General features: G+C 38.5%; 2 protein-coding genes across 5 annotated transcripts in view; one reads left to right on the top strand and one right to left on the bottom strand.

Annotated features, from left to right (window-relative positions):
• Positions 1 to 18997, bottom strand: part of CMSS1 (cms1 ribosomal small subunit homolog) — a 381170-nt gene that overhangs the window by 312565 nt on the left and 49608 nt on the right. The window lies entirely within an intron of this gene.
• Positions 1 to 18997, top strand: part of FILIP1L (filamin A interacting protein 1 like) — a 112806-nt gene that overhangs the window by 53340 nt on the left and 40469 nt on the right. Inside the window, exons 1-2 of one of the 3 annotated variants that reach the window (XM_042999026.1) lie at positions 8870 to 8885; positions 14835 to 15032. The exons of 1 other annotated variant lie outside the window; for it this stretch is intronic. The gene's annotated coding sequence lies outside the window, so the exon portion shown is untranslated. Of the gene's footprint in view, positions 1 to 8758; positions 8886 to 14834; positions 15033 to 18997 lie in introns of those variants that run through there. One more of the 3 variants, XM_007095962.2, reaches the window with a different exon arrangement.

The raw sequence follows: 18997 nt of genomic DNA, 5'->3' as shown, positions 1-18997 counted from the left end.
TCTGTGCTGGCAGCTCTGAGCCTGGAGCCTGCTTCGGATTCTGTGTCTCCCTCTCTCTCTGCTCCTCCCCACTCATGCTCTGTCTCTCTCTCTCTCTCAAAAATAAACACTAAAAAATAATTAAAAGAAAAAGTACAAGGGCAAAATCACTGTAAATAGCATCCCATAGCATCTTGCACACATATTTGCCTCAATGGAGCTATGCAATAAACGGCACATAAAATGAATCAAAAGCTAAAAGTCAATGAATGGAAGTAGTCAGGCAATGAATGATCATTACCTCTTTTTCCTGCTGGATTCAGAACACTCTCTTCCATTAATCCTCACTCCTTAGGTTGTGTGTGATATTGTGTTAGCCCTCATACCAAATCCCAAAAAGCAAGAAGGAGATTGGAAATATCAAGGCAGAGGGCAAGGAAGAGTGACTAGCACACAGTAGGCTCTCAATAAATGACAGCAATTCCTTTCCCTTCCTATCCCTTCCTGTTCCCTGGATCTTCTTTATATAAGTGGCATACCTGAGCTGTGAAACTTACATCAGAGGATTAAGAATATATTAAATAGAAGTCTTATATATATGTCATAATCTAAAAAGATAAAGAACTTACAGATTCAGAAGTTGACAGTAAATGAAAAAGTTTAAAACATGATGTGATAGGATTTTCAATGTGGTTTCTATGAATGTTATTGTTGTTTTAATACTTATAGTGCCATAAATAGAGAGGAAGGAAGGAAGGAAGGAAGGAAGGAAGGAAGGAAGGAAGGACGGGAGGAAGGACGGGAGGGTAGGAGGGAGGGAGGAAAGAGGAGCAGATAAGAGAAAAACTGTACAAAGCAGAAATACTTCAGAGTTCTATAGTAGAAAAGGCACCATATTCTGGCCTGAGCTCTGCCCCATCTGTGTATCCCTGAACAGAATACTGCACAGCTTACCCTGTAGTAATGTAAACTGTAAGATGAGGGAAGCAGATTCTCTCCAAGATCTATTCTCTATCATCACTTAGTGCAAGCCCAATGAATTAGATGGCAGATAAGAGAGATACAAAGTTATATGCCTCTACGTTTATCCCCTAAGTCCAAATCCTACTACAAAACACTGAATATTATTTCTACCAGAGGTTGCTGAAGTCTCTCTGCAACTCAAAACCTGGTGCCACTATCTACTAGCTCTGTGATCTTGGACAGGTTACTTAATCTCTCTGTTCCTCAGTTGTGTTTCCCACAGGGTCATTATGTGGATCGAAGTTGATATTATATGTAAAGCATATATTACATGGCATCCATTAAACATTAAATGTGCCGTCCATTATTGTTGTTATTGTAACAAAGATGTAATATAAACAAAACCAGCATAGGATAGAAAGGATTAACCTGTATTACAGAAGCAGTACATGATGAAAATACATAGGTATGTAGTTGATCAGTAGGAGGCTGGTGATCAGTAAGCACAATGACATAGCAGTCTGATGTGGTTACCTGAAATGCTAAGAAAATTTATGTTTACACACACATACAAAAGACTTTACAAAGTCTGTAAAGGGGAAGATAATCCTGATATACTGAAGTAATTTGTTCATCCTGAGCACAAATGCTTAGAAACAGGGTATGAAAAGGCTCAAATTATAAAAATACAAATAGTTTAAGATTCAGGACAAGCTGTCTTCAAATATTTAAAAAACTGTCATGTCAAAGCAATGTATTTATTCAATATAACTCCCTAGAAAGACCAGGAATAGTCAGTAGAAGTGAGAGGAAGGCAGTTTTCAGTTTGGAATGGAATGGACTTGTTGGGGAGTAAAAAATCCCTGGAGCTATTCAGCACTAACTAATGACAACAGCATTTCTCATGTACTGAATGAGCATTTGGCAAGCATGCAAGACAACGGTGTTAAATGATAGAACAGAATTAATATTAAAAGTTCAGATTGCTCCATTAAATTTTTGGCTGGAGTTGTCAATCCATGGCCTATCTTAGTGGCTTGATTCGATTACCAGCAATACAGAGATCTTCAATTTAAAATAAATGGAACAAAAATATTGCATTTTTCACCCATAAAGTGGATAACTAGTTCATTAATACTTCAAATTATTTCTGTAGTTACTACAGACCTAGATAAATTATTCTAACTTTAATTATAATTTCAGATATATTCTTTCTGACAGTTCTAATGACATTATTTAATTAAGCCATTTTTGATTTTTCATGTTTCCGAAAAAGAGATATGCAGGCCCATAAAACATAGTGGCTGGGTCACCAATTTGCTTTTGACCTCAGGACAAGTCCTTTCACTTCTCTGAAGTCCAATTATCTCATCTATTTAAAAAGGGGGAACAAGGGATGGCAATAAATACAGTAGATATTTTGTAAGGTCTTTTATACTCTAAAATGTGATTTAATGAAATGATCACTCTTCAAAATAAAACTCAAAGCACATTTCTTAATTTGTTCATCATTTTTCCCAGTGAAGACATCTTTAATTATAATATAGGGAATTGAAGCATTTAGTCTGTAACACCACCACTGACTGCTCTATGAGACAGTTTTATGCTGTCCTTCTGGGGTTTGGAAGAAGTTATTTGACTGAGGGAGGGGATTTTACAACTGGAAGCCATCTTCACATCAAGCAATAATTAACTGTAAATAAAGGACAATGCAGAATTGAGGACAGTAGGGAGATTACAGGATGTCTCTTTCATAAATCTAATCTTAGAATGAACCATTTACTCTACTTCCTAAACACTTTATTTCCTCAGGCCTTCTAGACCCATTTCAGTGAGTTTATATGATTAAAAGTTTATCCTGTTTTTCTATAATTGAGTTTCCAATGATAAAAGAAAACACATAAAGTAACTTACCCAGCTGTTTTTTACCCTTAGCCAACTATTCCAATGACATCCTAAACTATACCAATGACTTCCAACTAATAAAACCTGTTCAACTGTACTTTGAACCCAGAGATCTTTCTCTACAAATATTTAGCCTGAAATCAAAGTCCACAACTATATTCTGTTGACTATTTTCTTTAAAAATGCACTACTTAAAAAAGATATGGGGTAAAACTTTTTGACAAGGTCTCTTTAAAGAGGGACTGGACAAAGCACTGAGAACAATCTGTACTGGCAAGGGACAAAAAAGATGACCTAATAGGTCTTTTCTGTCTCTAATTTCTGTGATTCGAGGATTTTTTTACTCTTGCAGTAATACTTGTGAGTTCAACAGTTTCTCAAAACTATTATTAGTTACCAAGGAAACACAAACTGTTTGCAGAAATAAATAAGCAAATGAACTGGACCTAAATAGCAGGCTTTTCCAGCTTCCCATTTAATAATCTTATGGTGGTGTCATCTTATCAATTCCTCTTTCTCCTCAAGTCATTCTGCTCACCTATCGGCATGCTCACTGGAGTCCCAAAACCAACTCATAGTATCCCACGTAAACCAAGAACAGGAGGTCCCTGGATCAACAGGAGATTATCTCTTAAATGTAGACTTTGTTGTTTCACTTGTTGAAGAACAAAAACTATAGCACTGTCAGTGGGACAGCAGGTAGTGGTTGGTTTTACGAGTATCATTTCTAGAGAAAGTATGCAAATATATGCTTTTAAATGACCCACTATCTACAGAAAAGCAATGAACATGATTAAAATATATAAATAACGATAAAAAGACACAATACACACATATGGCCCACAGTGTAAAAACAAAGATGTTTTACAAATGTTTATAAAAAGACTAAAAGGAAACATAGAGTGGTTGACTCTTGAACAATGTGGGGATCAAGGGCACCAAGCCCTGTGCAGTCAAAAATCTGTGTACAAATTTGCCTCCCCCCCAAAAAAACTACTTATAATTTGCTGTTGAACAGAGGCCTTACTAATAATATAATTAACACATATTTTGTATATGTATTATATACTGCATTCTTACAATAAAGTATGCTAGAGAAAAAATATTAAGAAAATCAATAGAATAATACATTTATAGGACTACACTGTAAAAAGTCTGCATATAAGTAGACCTATGCAGTTCAAACCTGTGTTTAAGGGTCAACTGTACATCAAATTGTTAATAGTTGGCAGTATTCATGTGGTATGACTAGATGTAAAATGTCTTTCTAGTTTTCTGCATTTTCCAAATTATCATGGGCACTGAACTGTTTTAAAATTAATTTTTAAAGCCACAGAAAATCATGTTACTAACAGGCTTCCCATTCCCTAACATTACTACTGTATTACCACTGACATTGTTGCTATAATCAGCCTGAGTTTGCTTTCAAGGGTATAAATCCCTGTTATAAAATCAAAGTCAGCTAAAGTATGAACAGGAATAGTTGAAGAGCCTCTGGAAACTTCAAGGACTATGGAGGACAGGAGATCTGGGTTGCAGATAAGAATGAGAGGGTCTCTCTGTAAATCCAGGTTCACTGTAGCCCACTATTTGTGAAGGGCCATAGGCACACAGTGCAAGTGCTTGCTGCCTGGGGATGTGGTATATTTTTTGTGGGCACTTATGTGTACAGAACTAGTCAAAAGACACCTGGGGAATAGGAAGAAGAGGGAAAGGAACAGGTCAGTTAGAAAACTAATTGTTCAGGGTGGTTGGTTGGCTCAGTGGATAGAATACGCAACTCTGATCTCAGGGTTGTGATTTCAAGCCCCATGATGGGCATGGAGCATACTGAAAAAGTAAAATGCTATTTAAAAGGAAGAAGAAGAAGAAGAAGAAGAAAGAAGAAAGAAGAAAGAAGAAGAAGGAGGAGAAGAAGAAGAAGAAGAAGAAGAAGAAGAAGAAGAAGAAGAAGAAGAAGAAGAAAGAAAACTGATTGTTCTTGGCATGGAGAGAAGGTGCTTTTGCCCTCAAACTTCCCTTCTGGCTTTACATTCTATAGCTGCCCACTTGTGGTGCTCAATCCATTCCTCTGAGGTTGTACAGCAGCAGAGGAGAGATCAGCACCAGATACATGGCAGGCTAGCCCAATGCTCAGAGACAAAGCTGCTTTGCAAGAAGCCTGACAGTGAGGTGTCAGAATGTTCCCTGAGATAGAAATACTTTAGTGCCAAAGGGTCACACTCTGGCCAATCCAACTGCAGCCTAATGCAATGTAAAACCACAGAACTCTGCCTCCATCTCATGCAATCCTGGATCTGTCTCCACTATATACTCAGCTTCTCATACAGAACAATGCCTGTGATAAGAATTGTTGTTTTTCTTTGTATGTTACAATGTTTCCATGTATACTATTTTATAGAGGAGGCAAAAGAGCAAACATTATCACATTCAAAGTTAATGTTACCATCCCACAGATTCCAACAGTGCAGTGACCCCTTAACTGATGAAAGAAGCAGTAATGAAAATTGTGGGCAGCTGTAAGAAAGGTGCATTATGAATACTGCTTCTCTTGCACTTATTTGGATGACTAGAAGACTTCACCAGTCACAAGTAGAAACAAAGGCAGGGAGACAAGACATGAAAGAAAGTAAGAGTAGTGATTTCACAAAGAGAAACTGGATTTGACATGCTTAGTAACACATTAATGGTATTTTTAAACATTTGTGGACATTGCTAATAACATTGGTTGCCGTGGTCACTGTATTAAACTCCTGGCATTAGCTTGAACCAGGGGAAATTGCTGATACTGAACTGTTTTTGACTATCTAACAAGGTGATTCATACAGTTCAACTGAATTGATACATCCTAGTTTCCACCCTTGCTGCCTACAAACCCCTCTTCCTCATTAGAAAGCAATTAGATCGGTAGAAAAATTCCTTAGTACCCTTTCCAAATCACAACTTAAAGCTACTGCTGATTTAGATCATAAATTTAAATTACTTATTATAGAAATGCCTTTAATTTGTAGCTATACTTATTTGTAGGAAATTTTGCCTTATAAAATGAGAAGGGTCATACAGCAACTGGGCAGGAAATTTTTCAGTAAAAAAAGTAAAAGTTTTCTTAGCCAAGACTGAGGCACCGTGCTCACAACACTATTCTTTTGATAATGAATACACATCAGAAGCCAAGAAAACAAAAACTACATCTCAAAGAGAATGTTCATAGGAAAGGAGAGGGAAATAAAAGTCTACTTGTCGATTCATGTGGCCAGTGGAGTACATTACTAATGGCTGGCTGGAGTTAGCAATACAAGACCCAGGGTTCTCGAATCAGTTTGATAAAGATACCCTCCTACTCAAGACCCTGGACTTTCATCTGTAGCGAAAATGTCATAATATTCTGATTTTATTAGAACAAGACTTGTCAACATCCTCGAAAATGTTGTCTTAATAAATATGCAAATCTATGATGTTTCCAATGTGAATGACTTCCCTAGGGTTATTCAGTGCATAATTAGGGTGGTTCTGTTGGGGAGGGGGCAGGGGCTGCAAAGGTCAGTTTTGGTTTTCCTAGTTTAACATTCAGTCTGGAAACATAGAAACTTCTCAGTTAAATCTGAACACTTCTTTACCAACACTTCTGAGAGATTCTGAGCAAACCATTAAGAGGAGACTAAGGCTGTATATATAAACACTGGTTCAAATCTCCGCATTTGTTACCTTAATAGCCCTCTGACTTTGGTCAAGCCATTTTACTGTTCCAAATGTGTTTCTTCATCTGAAAAGTATGAATAATACCACCTTACGATGTGTTATGCAAATAAAATGATGGAGTGCATGTAGAACACTAAGCATGGTGGCTAGCATGAACTAAAAGCGCAACAAATGTTATTATTGGTTCCTGAAGAGAATGGGTCTACACCATGATCTCAGCCGGAATGCTGAGTCATAGCTGGGTCAGAGATCACTGCTTCAGAAAGTAACAGGGCACCAGGCAAGGCACACAAAGAGGAGAAGTCCTGATCCTCTCTTCTCTGGCTTCATAACCAGAGGCAAGTCTTATATCCACTTAACTTCTCTGTTCTTCAGCTACTGCAGCTAAAGAAAAGGAGGAAATAATGCTGACAGATTTTATAGGGGAAGTGGGAAGTCAAAAACATGAAAATAAATGCAAAACATGAGTATAAAAAATGTGGCAAAGAAATAAAAGATGGTGTCCAATGTTAGGAAACCTCTGTACCTATGAGGGGAAAGGGGGCAAAATCGGTTACAAAAATGCTGGCTTTGGGTAAAGATCTTTTATGTTAGTAGTCTGCAACTGAGATTCAGGTGTTTATGCGACTTTCACAGCAGTCATTTTATCTCATTTGAAATAAATCAAATCTAGCATAAAAGTCTCAAAAACATGGTTAATAAGTACAAGGCAAGCACAGGAGACTAAAAAGATTCAAATACACTCCACAACTATAAGGTCGAGTAACAAAACTCACAAACCAATATCTAAAATGTTAATATGAAAATACAAATCAAATATTGAATTTTAAGCTCAGCTGAAGGGTATGGTCATTAGCTTCTCAAAACAGTATATATAAAAAGCAGGAGTAGTTTAACAGGCTTCTCTGTAGGCAGAGTGATCTAGAAGAACTATTAAAGTGAGCCCACAGTTTAACAAAGATGACACACATTCTGTGCCCTGTATCTTTTTTCACCGTTTTCACTAACTATACATTCTATGCAACCAGGCATTCTCTACTCCAAACTAAGGAAAAGATACAAGCTATTTTCATTACTACTGTTTGACAATTCTATAGACATATGTATGTCATAACAGGAAACAATCCTATTTTACTGTTTATTTAAAAAGAGTTAAATAGACTCAAAATTTTACTCAATTCATTTGAAGCTTGCAAATAAGACAGCCACATCCCTAATTTACTTAGCAGATTCATATAATTGGCTAGGACTTTCAGAGATTACTTCTCTTATTGATGTGCAAAATAATTGGGAACATAATTCTCATTTCCCAGAAAAAGAATTTATAAAAGTAAAATCTGCCCCACACTAGATAACATGCTTAATTCGGTCATATTTGGTCAGTTTCTTTTTTCTTCTCTTGTCTTTGTTTGCTGGTGGCAGGGAACAAATGGCTTAAAACTTGTTCTAAAGTTCTATTTTTATACTTTGTCTTGAAAGTGCAGCACAACACATTTATCTTTACTTTTAATAAATATTTTTCTCTGCCAAATAAACTGATTAGTTTTAACTACTTTCGTTAAACACAGGCATGCAGAAATGAGGAACTAGGAGGTTCTTTCAGGAAAAACACTGAAAAAAAAAAAAGATTTCATCTGGCCTTCCCATCATCACTTCAAGAATTGTTTGGTAGTTACATCATCAGGAAATAAAATACTATCCTCTGAGGACCCCTACTCTTTACAAAAAGGAAGGAGAAGGTTTGAAGTCTCAATCACCTCGGGATGTCTCAAAAAAAAAAAAAAACCAACAAAACTTCTGGCTCCCTCTCCTACCTCCCCCCAGCAACCAAAAAACAAATGTAACAAAAATGTATTTACAAAAGTTTAAATAAGAATAACAGGATGTGCATTTAAGAATCTGAGGCAATAACAGAAGCTTTAGAGCCCCGGAGGGAGAAAAGTTACTAACGGATCGACCATGACCCCCAATGACTTGGTTAGCCAGGCAGGAGGGCGCCGGCGTCCCGGGCCCGCCGCCCACTCCCCTCCTCGGGGAGCCGGGGACCGACGGTCCGTTCACACGGTCGGAGCGTCAGCGGAGCTGAGGCGCATTGCTGCCGCGCCGCCGCCGCCGCCGCCGCCGCGGATCTGGTTGTCACCGGCGCCCCCGCCGCCCGCGCCGCACATGCGAAGCGCCTTATAAGGCAGCGCAGTGACGTAACGCCCTTAGGCCGGGCGCGCTCGGCGCCCCGCTCGCATTGTTCGGGCGACTCCCGGAGCGCGCACAGCCCGCTCGCAGCGCCGCCAGACAGCGGCCCCCTCCCGGCCCCCCGCCCGGCCCCGGCGCAGGCAGCTCAGGTAAGCCCGGGAGAGCCGCTCCGCTCCAGCAAGGGGCACTGCTGTCAGACAGCCAGGCTGACTGTAGGTGGCTTTTAAAGTTACCAGCATCACGAACTGCAGACAGGTTTCGAAAAGCGCGTCCAATGAACTCTGGGTTCAAAACCTTTTAAAACTCACACAAAACTTAGAAAGTTTACTCACACGGAGAAAACGGATTTCAGATTTGATTTTAAATGAGGAGAGCTGGGGAATGACTATATATTACATTCTCCAAGCGAGCCGCACACCGAATCCTGCCTGTATGGAGAAATCTTTGGGAATGGGGGCGGGGGCGGGAGGGGGGAGGGAGTATATTGTAATACCACAACTCTATCTCCTGATCTTCTCTCTCCTCGGACTTAAATTCCCTTATGTCTGACAAGAGCAGAGTGCGAAACACTGCCACATGGTAGTGATTTATTAGTGCCGTTTCTCACCCCCTCCCCTTTGTGAATCTTCATACAAAACACCAGAAAATCCCTGTTAGAAATATAGCTTGTAATTAGGAGGACTCTAACTTAAAAAGTTGAGCTTTTTAAGCTTCAAAAAAATCTTACGAGCAAAAGCATATGGCAGTCTGTGTCAGACGTAACTCATAATTTTGAGTTCCAACTTTTTACTTCAACTCCAGTAAATGGATAAGTGACAAACTGAAAAAGATAACGCTAGCTTCTCTAGAGTAATATTTTTGGACACAGTTTGTTGTGTTATGTAGAAACACTAATTTAAAAGGTAAAGCCTATAGAAGAATTTTGTCAATCAGTGGCATTTTGAACTTACATCTGAACCCTGAATAGGTTATTGCTATAAATGAACTTTTACCATCTGATAATTGAACACCTGGATGAAAATCACATTTCAGAATAAAAATTAGCAGAAGAATTAAAAATAAAATACACCATGTCACATTTAAAACACTGGAATAGGAAATTAAAAAGTCACATTTAAAACACTGGAATAGGAAATTAAAAAGTCATGTATCACTCAAACTGTATTTGGTCTGAACATACATTGTAAAATAAAACTTAAGAAATGTCTGACAATTATTTTTCTTTTTAAATAGCATCTATATTTTATTTATCATTTGAAACAGCATTTGTTTATATGCCCCAGATTGGGGATTTATCTTTGTTTCTAGTAATTCCTGTGGTTGAGTATTTTAAAGCATATAATATTGGTGCCTACTACTTTTGCTTCATAGTTCTGTTTAGTTTGCTAATTTTGTTTGCAGCAATGCAAGATTTTGGTTTTAGTATTCTAAAAGAAAAATTATATGTTATTTGGTTTGAAGATAGGCTATATGAACTGCAGGTTAGTACTGAAAAGTAGGATTTCTCCAAAACTATTATTTTAAATCTAGGGAAGCCTACCATAAGAAAGAGGGGCCAACACCCAGGTCATTGTGGAGAAGTACAAAATATGCACAGAAAAGTTGTTTATTTCATATAGGCTGTAATTGGAAATGGAAAAATTCTTCCTTTGGTAAAAAGGTATTCCACTCTTCTGAATCTGATAGAGGAGGAGGGAAACAGAAACCATCAATTACTGTTTCAGCTATACCCAAAGTGCCATCTGTACCATAAACTATAGCTCATCTGTTGAAAATCATAACCTCTATTAAATCTCTAACAGCTGTGTTTCCCAGGGTCTGCATTTTATTTTATTATTATTATTATTTTTTTTTTTTACAAAAGGCAAGCACCACTTTTTACTCTGTAAATGACACACTCCAATATTCCACACTTTTTTTCCATTTACTAACTATAAAGCATCGTTTAAAAACAAATCATCCATTGAGACCCCTTTTAAAACTGAAAGTTAAACAAGATTTGTTGTAGATACATTATCACACAGTGGACTCTCTGAATGAGCATTTATTAGTCCTGGGGACACTCTATATGATGGAAAAAATGTTTTAGATAGATGGAATATAAATTTTTGCATTTCCAAATAAAGCACATACAAATTTTATGCTTAATAAATTAATTTGCCTTTTATGGCAATTGACCTTAAATGTGAAGCACTTGTATTTTTGTTATATTTTCCTAATGCTGTGAGGGAATCTATAGAAAGAGGCAATATGAAAACACAAACCAAGCTTTGAACTTTATTTTCAAGTCTACTTGCAATTCCCATAAATTTGCCTTCTCAAAAGGCTGTGCACTTTGTTTTAGGTTTCTCTGTCTCGCCTTCCTCCCCCCAAAAATGACTTTGGTAATAAATGGATTTTGAGGTAAAAAGTGAAAATGGAGCACCAAGAATAAAATTCCATTTTCTTCTTAAGTCATGTTCTGTCCATATCTAATGCTTCAGAGCAAAGTGAATGCTTTTACAAGGTGAACAGAGAAAAAAATACAGCCTCCTATTTGAGGGGAAAAGGAAGGCGGGAGCAGGAAGAGGACTGTTTATAAAAGACTGGATATTGTGGCATAATATGTGATGTAAACCAATATTGGTCTCAACCTGCTTCATGTACTGAAATCTGTTGTTCACACAGCCAGTCATTATCTCTGAAAAATTTAACACATCCTACCTTATCCTCTTGGGAGTATCATTAATTTTAACTTTTTTAAAAAGTTTATTTAATTTGTTTTTGACTATGGATGTAGCTTCAATTTAATCTGATTGTTTAGTTTCTGTAAATTATGTTTAAGTAAGGATTTAAAGATGAAGGGACACTGCATATGCAGCCAGCATCACACACTTTCAAAGAAACTTTTCTGTGGCTGCTTCTGCCATCACTACAGTATTTATGGGCCCACCAACCCCATCACTTATGTTTAACATGTGCTGGGTCAGTTTCTACTTTGAATGTTAGATGCACTAATTCCTAGCAGATCATCACCAACACTGTTGTAAGCCCTCCTGCATCCTTCTTTTTCTTAAAAAGCAGAGTTAAAATTATCTCTCCCCTGACTTTCTTCTATTCTGACATTACCTCTGACTGGAAAAGCTGAGAAAAACAAAAGTGGGAAGGCTCTCCAAGGAAAGTCCCTTGGTTCTTTTTCAGATATGGAGAAGCATTCCCTTTTCATGCTGTTTCTCTCAGAAGCTTGAGCACACTAAGATACGACAGCAGCAATTTTAATTCTGAGCCCAAGAACAGAATAACACATTAGCAGTGTTCTTTCTCCACTTAGACCATCCTCACATTCCTATTCCCTATTGGTTCCAAAATAAGATTAACTCTTAAAGACACTATTATTTTTTAACGACAAGCTTGAGGAATTGTAGGGGGGGGGCGGTATGTGGATAAGAAGGTATGTAGAGCCATAGGTATGTAAGTGTACCATTAAGGCAGGTAAAGGTGTAGCCAGACATACACTCACCTTCTTGTTTTTGTCTGTAACTACGGATTCTAGCCTAAAGGACAGTTTTATCAGTAAAAGAGATCACATCTTACATCAGAATAGCAAACACACAACTCCATAGATGGGAATTTGAGAAGAAACTTGATCATAAGTTTTTTCATATGAACAATGGGATGCCCTAGGCCCCAGAGAAGCGCTCTCTCTCTCTCTCTCTCTCTGGCAAGGAATATCCACAGAGCTTTATAGCTAGAAGAGGCCTTGGAGGCCATCTGATCCAAATGCCTCACCTTACAGAAGAAACTGAAGTTCACAGCGTGACTTGGCTCAGAGACACAAAATTACTCAGAGGCAGAGCCAGGGCCCCCTGCATTCTTGGGCTATAGCTTTTGGTTTCCCCTTAAATTAGTGCTAGGAAGAGATGAAGGCAGAAGCCCCAGAAGAAGCCCTGGCACTAGAGGTGTTAATTTGGATACAAAATCCATTAAAAAGGAAAACAGAAAGGTTCAAAGTTCTTGTTAATGAGTATAAGTAGTAAGAAGGCAAGGCAAAGGAGGGAGGTAAAAACCAATAGAGTTAAACCAGGCTACTACAATGGAGGGGGGTGATAAAAGAAAGACAAAGGAAACAAATAATAACTGTACTTAAAGGTCTTCTGGGTGGCAAAGCTCACTCTGCTTAAAAGTTGAGTGGTTCCCTAGGAAGAATGTATATATGCTCTATGTCAAAGACATTTAGGTCTGAACCACTAATTTGACAACTGACTTCTTCTCAGCATCTTCCAACGAAGCATTCTACACTCTCCAGACCTCCCTAGCTAGCAGGGTCCCATTCAAAACTCACAATGACCCAATATCTTTAAAACAACTGAGAACTTCCCTGAAAACTGCAGAGGAAGTAACTAATGAAGGCTGTGAGCTCCTGGTGATACTTACCCTGCTTTACTTCCCTTCACACAGTGCACTGCTACATGACACTAAATTACACATTAGCTGCTTATTTGTTTATTGTCTTTCTCCTGGACTATAAACTCCCTGAGGGTCAATTTTGCAACCAACTTTATTCCTAGTGCCTGGCAAAGTACCTCGCTATAGTTAGTAAGCATGTCCCTGGGACAAGAAGGGTGCTGAATAAATGTACCAACAAATAAATTACAACCTAGAAGCTCCTTACTTGGTAAGAAAACTATGGGCTAGGAAAGGCCCCTTCTTTGAGATTCTGTTCAGGGGCCCAAAACAAATCTCTGCCACTATCTGAAGTAACCACATTGAACTGATACAAGCACAAAAACCAGAAAACAAATCAGGCTCAGATGAAATCAATGCAGTAAAATGTACTTCGTACTACACAGTATGGGGCATGGAATGGGTGGGAAACAAAATATGGATGAGCAGAATGTAGTGGTTTTTGTCTTTAAGGAAGTGTAGGTACCTTTGTTTTTCCTAATCTCTGTGCCTCATATGAAGACCTAGAAGATGCAGTCATTGGACCCAAACAGCTTGTCCTTGCCATAAAGAGAAACCAGCAGATTGCCTTTTCCTAAGCATACACTTTGACTCTCAAGTTTCTATGGGTCATTCAGTGCATCTGCCAGGTTTTACAGAAAAGGAGTGAATTTTCTATAGTTTCAGTTAGGTAATTCCAATGTCAATCATTGAAGCCAGCCTAGGGCTTGTAACTCAGCAGCAAACATTTACTTAATATCTTCCAGGCACTGTGCTAAGCACCAGGCAGGCCAGCAACTAAGTTCTCTACACACTATACGATGTCATTAACCCAGCTACACCTACTAAAACTGATTGGCACCATACTGGTGACAGTGACTAAGATCACCAGCAGCTCTTGCACAATGGCCCTGTCTCTGCTCTTTTTTTAATGGACTGATAAAACAATATAGGTAAAACAGGTCAGCGTACATAAAAATTAAGCAAAGGTAAACAGTGTGGGGCTGTTTAACAAAAAAACCCAACTAACCAGAATATAGTTATAATCTCCAAGCTTCCTTGCTTACTTACTAATAACACTAAGTTGGCATGGACAAATAGTGTTTATCTCAACAGTACAACTAATTAGTAGGAATAAAGGTTCATAAATCCAAGTTCCATTCTTCTTGTCTCTACCATCTATTCCCTGGGTAAGCCTCCTATAGCCTTGGCTTCCACATACCTAACAAAAAAAAACAAAAAAAACAAAAAAAAAAACCCAAAAAAAGAAACACTGTCATCCACCACAAGCATCTTTCAATACTGGGGAAGGACAGAATAATGAGCAGTAACCCTTGAGGGTAGGTACACCGATCAAGCAGAACTGAAGACTATATAAAAATAAAAGCTACTGATCATATCATTACAGAAAAATTAGCTTAAGAGAATGAAAGGGATGTGAGGAAAAAGTCTCTTACGCACAGAGAAAAGATTAACAACTATAGTACTGGAGCCTGTGAGAGCTCCAGACCACTGTACCAAGTACAGCCTCAAAGATGAGGTCAGCCCTTCAAGATGGGCGGAGCAGACAGAAGCAAATCTGCCAGATTTACTGTATCTCATGGCCCACCAGGGTTGGAACAAAAGTTTAAAGGTGAACTAAGTTTTTCTCCCTCTTTTTAAAATTCTTTTTTAAGTGAACCAAAACAGAAAACAAATCTCTGAGCAGAAATCATAAAAGGAATGTGAAACATTCATCACATTTGGGTTGACAAGACTTAAGTGACTGCTGCTGTTACATCTGAAGAAAAGGAAGGAGCTGCTTAGCCTAGAAGCTTGAGAAGAGCAGGAGAAAGTTCCTTCTTGCTAAAGACAAAGGGCCACGCAGTGAGATGGTAAGCAAGTCCCTTAGCCTTAGTTTGTTAGTCTGTCAATTTGAAATGGCAGAGGAGGTAAATCACTCTGGAGTCTTGTGAAAAGTAATCCTTTGCTGCTAAAGGAAAGATTATCTATTCTTTAAAAATAATATTGATTCACTTATTATCAAGATAGTTAGACACTCATATTATTACAAGAAATACATTATGTTTGAAGTTGCATATTATCCTTCAGGTTTTCATACAACTGGATACATGGGGCAGGCAGATCTTTCAGATAAAGGTGAGAACAATTTTGTTAAGTGATTTGGCATTCCACTCATCTCCACTAGAATTATGCCTTGCAAGATTCTTCTTAAAATTCCATAAAATTCACTGGGCTGGTAAAGATGCAAAGAATCAGAGGCAAGGTTAAGATTCTATGGTGGAACTTCCCTCATCTGGACTTTATTTAAATTTGTCTTCAGGTGCATTCCTCATTTCACTAAAGGTTTGTCCCTCCTCAGAAATGACAGAAACAAGAGGAACAAAACTTTACTTCTTCTTCTGCTTTAATAATAAGAGCAAATCCTGAGATCTTTAGGTATTATTCAGCCCAGGAGGGAGTTATGCTCCCCTAAGAAATGGCTCTTCTCACGTCTCAGTCAGTCAAGTACATACTAAGTTCAAACCCATGTGGGGGATACAGAGGTATCAAATTCTTCATGGAACTTAGAGTTTGTTCAAGAGCAAAACTATTATACACAAAGTTAGAAAGTGGTATAAAACAACATTATGAAGTATTTGTGTCACAAAACTGTAAGGGCTGTGCGGACTCACAAAGGGAGACCCAGCCAGACAAGGTAGGGAACAAACATTCATAGAAAAGATGGGAACTGAAGTGTAAATGGAAGCTATTGAATGGAGTGTTCAAAAAATGATGGCAGATGTACCCCTTGGAAGTTTACTATGAAAAGGGAATCTGAGGTTAAAAGAGAAGGCTTGAAACAGCATCTGAACACCCAAACTTTGATTTTTAAACCCATTATTTGGACTTCTGTAGAATAGATTTCAATCCTTAAAGTGAAGATTTTAAATGTCACAAAAACAGTTGGCACAGTGCTGGACCCATAGCAGGCACTCAGTAAATATATTATTCTTCTTAGTTATGTTAAGGGCTATATATAGGGTTCCACCAGGCTGAGGCACAAGGGGTTGCCTCAGCACCAAAGAGGAGGTGCTTGCTTTGTAAGGATGCAGTCTGGAAGAGCTCATGTTCTTAACACCCAGCCCTAAAGTGAAGTAAAGGATTAAGCCTTCTGGAGAAAATCCATGTGTCTAGTGCCTAAATTCAGCTACTCTGAAAAGTGATGTTATCTTTTATCCTGAGTTCCCTGCTAGAAGGGAATCCCTCTTATGAGAACATGGGCTTTCCAATGGGTTTTTTAGTCACCTGAAATAAGAAACAAGTTACTGAGTAGTTAAAGGACCAAAGAGCAAAAGGCTTAAAAGCTGGCCTGGAATCTCCCTGTTTTACCTTGAAAGTCCTACCATGCCTGGAAGGCACACAAAACAAATGGGTAAGACAAATCTTACCACATGGGCTAAAGAGCTTATATCACATCCTACCCATAGACAATAAAGAATTCTTTTCAGAAACTCCCAGTCTAAACACTTCTTCCTAGGTGTTAATTTTACAGTTTCAGTGTACTTTCTACTTAGTGTAACATTTTAAGTGTCAGACACTGAAAAGATTTCTTGAAATACAATACTTGATGTATAAAGAACCAAAAATAAAGTTGAATCCCATGAAATACCCGTGTATTAAGGTCCCATGTAGTTAAGGTCCCATTAATGTCCCGTGTAGTTATGAACCATTAAGACCTTGACGAGTCACAAAATTTGTTCTGATGGAACAAAATATACATTTTTTGACGTGTGAATTTGTACAAAATGCTATACAAAAAAGAAGGGAGGGAAGGAGTCTAAAGGTTGGTGGAATTTTTATTCTGTGGAACTGAGATCTGAGAATCATCAAAGGCTTTGTAAACCCTAGAGATGAAATCCTACAGCTTCCCCGTTTTGCAACTGAGGGGACAGGCAGATGAGGTGGAGTCAGAGAGCTAAGTCAGTAGCACAGTGGTCCAGCATTCCCTGACCATTAGATACATGGCTGTTGTTTGAGAAATGGGGTTTTGCTTTTTTCCTTTGTTTTTAACTGTGAATGAGTGAACTTTAAAAGTGAAGAATAGAGAGGCGCCTGGGTGGCTTAGTCAGTTAAGCATCTGACTTCGCCTCAGGTCATGATCTCTTGTTTCTTGAGTTCAAGCCCCTTGAGTTCAAGCCCCACAACCGGTTCTGTGCTGGTTCTGTGCTGACAGCTCGGAGCCTGAAGCCTGCTTCAGATTCTGTGTCTCCCTCTCTCTCTGTCCCTTCCTAGCTCGTACTCTGTCCCTGTCTCTCTCAAAAATAAACAAACATTTAAAAAAAAAAAAGTGAAGAATAGTGAAGTCAGTGCTTTCTTCAAAAACACTTCTTTCAACTACTGCAGATCTGAAATAGTTTGCCCTCTCTTAAAAAATTCAAATCATTCAAAAATGAATAAATGTTAAAAAAAAAATTAAAAAAAAAAAAAAATTCAAATCATGAGGTAAGATATGGTCAGAGCAGAAATGGATGGGTATTCATATAGTATGTACACAAGGTGTACTATAGCCTTTTCTTTAACTCTGCCACACAGATTTATCACAGAGATAAACATAACTAAATGGGTGAGCCTGAACCTTGCTCAGGGACAAAATCAGCAGCAGACCCAGAGCCAAGGGAAGTAGAGTATAATGTCACTACTTTCACCTCTAGCAGATCCATTGCTAACCACCGTAACATCTTGATTGAACTGCTCCTTACAACATAAGGTTAATATTCTCTAGAACACATTCATCTGAAAGGAACCCAACCTGGGGAAGAGAAAATAGGATCAAACTGTGTGTTCATGTATTCTGTCTTCTCAGTGCTCGGCAGAAAAGGAAAATCTAATCCAAATGCTCTGAACTGTCAGGGAAAAATTAAACAAAATTTTAAATTTAAAAAAAAAATTTTTTTTTAAACGTTTATTTATTTTTGAGACAGAGAGAGACAGAGCATGAATGGGGGAGGGTCAGAGAGAGGGAGACACAGAATCTGAAACAGGCTCCAGGCTCTGAGCTGTCAGCACAGAGCCCGACATGGGGCTCGAACTCACGGACCGTGAGATCGTGACCTGAGCCGAAGTCGGCCGCTTAACCGACTGAGCCACCCAGGCGCCCCAAAATTTTAATTTTTATAATGCACACAAGGGGACACAAATGCAGACTACAAGAAAAATGGTCACTCACATTCTAAGGGATTCTAGATTAAAACATTCCCACCTAATTAAACTTTACATAAGGCTCATACTCCAGCTCTCTAAAACATCCTGGAGAAAGACAGAAACCAGTCATCCTCAGGAACTAGGAAAAGTGGATAAGGGTAGATGGAAGATGTTCACAGTGGTTCATGATCTGATTGTTAATCAGCAGGAAGCCAAGCCAAGCAACAACCTTCATCCTGCAATTGCCCTGACCTGTGTGTGAATCCTATTCAGTGCTATTAAATGTTACTAGTTCCTTTGCCTCTTTTTTACAGATTTGCTATAGCTAAAATGGAGGGGGGAGGAGGATTCTCTAGAGATCAAAATGTTTCACATTTTACATTCTGATGGCTCCTATTTAGCCTGTTTCTTGTGGCAAACTGTGTGACTTCAAGAGTCACGATAAAACATAAGCCTCTGTTGTTGTGGTTTCTAAATTTCTGAAGTTTTAATTTCCCACTAACAAGTTAGGAAACGTTTGGTTTCCCAAGCATACCACGGTAGCCACTGCCTCTGTAAAGGCAGCCAGAATACAAGGAGGTGAAAACCAGTGAACTTATCCACTCTGGCGCATGACTGCTCCCTGCTTTGGCCTTTTATGTTAAATCTGACAAAC

The sequence above is a fragment of the Panthera tigris genome, chromosome C2 (assembly GCF_018350195.1).
Source record: "Panthera tigris isolate Pti1 chromosome C2, P.tigris_Pti1_mat1.1, whole genome shotgun sequence".
Taxonomy (NCBI): domain Eukaryota; kingdom Metazoa; phylum Chordata; class Mammalia; order Carnivora; family Felidae; genus Panthera; species Panthera tigris.
This window is presented reverse-complemented; position numbering and strand designations above follow the sequence as displayed.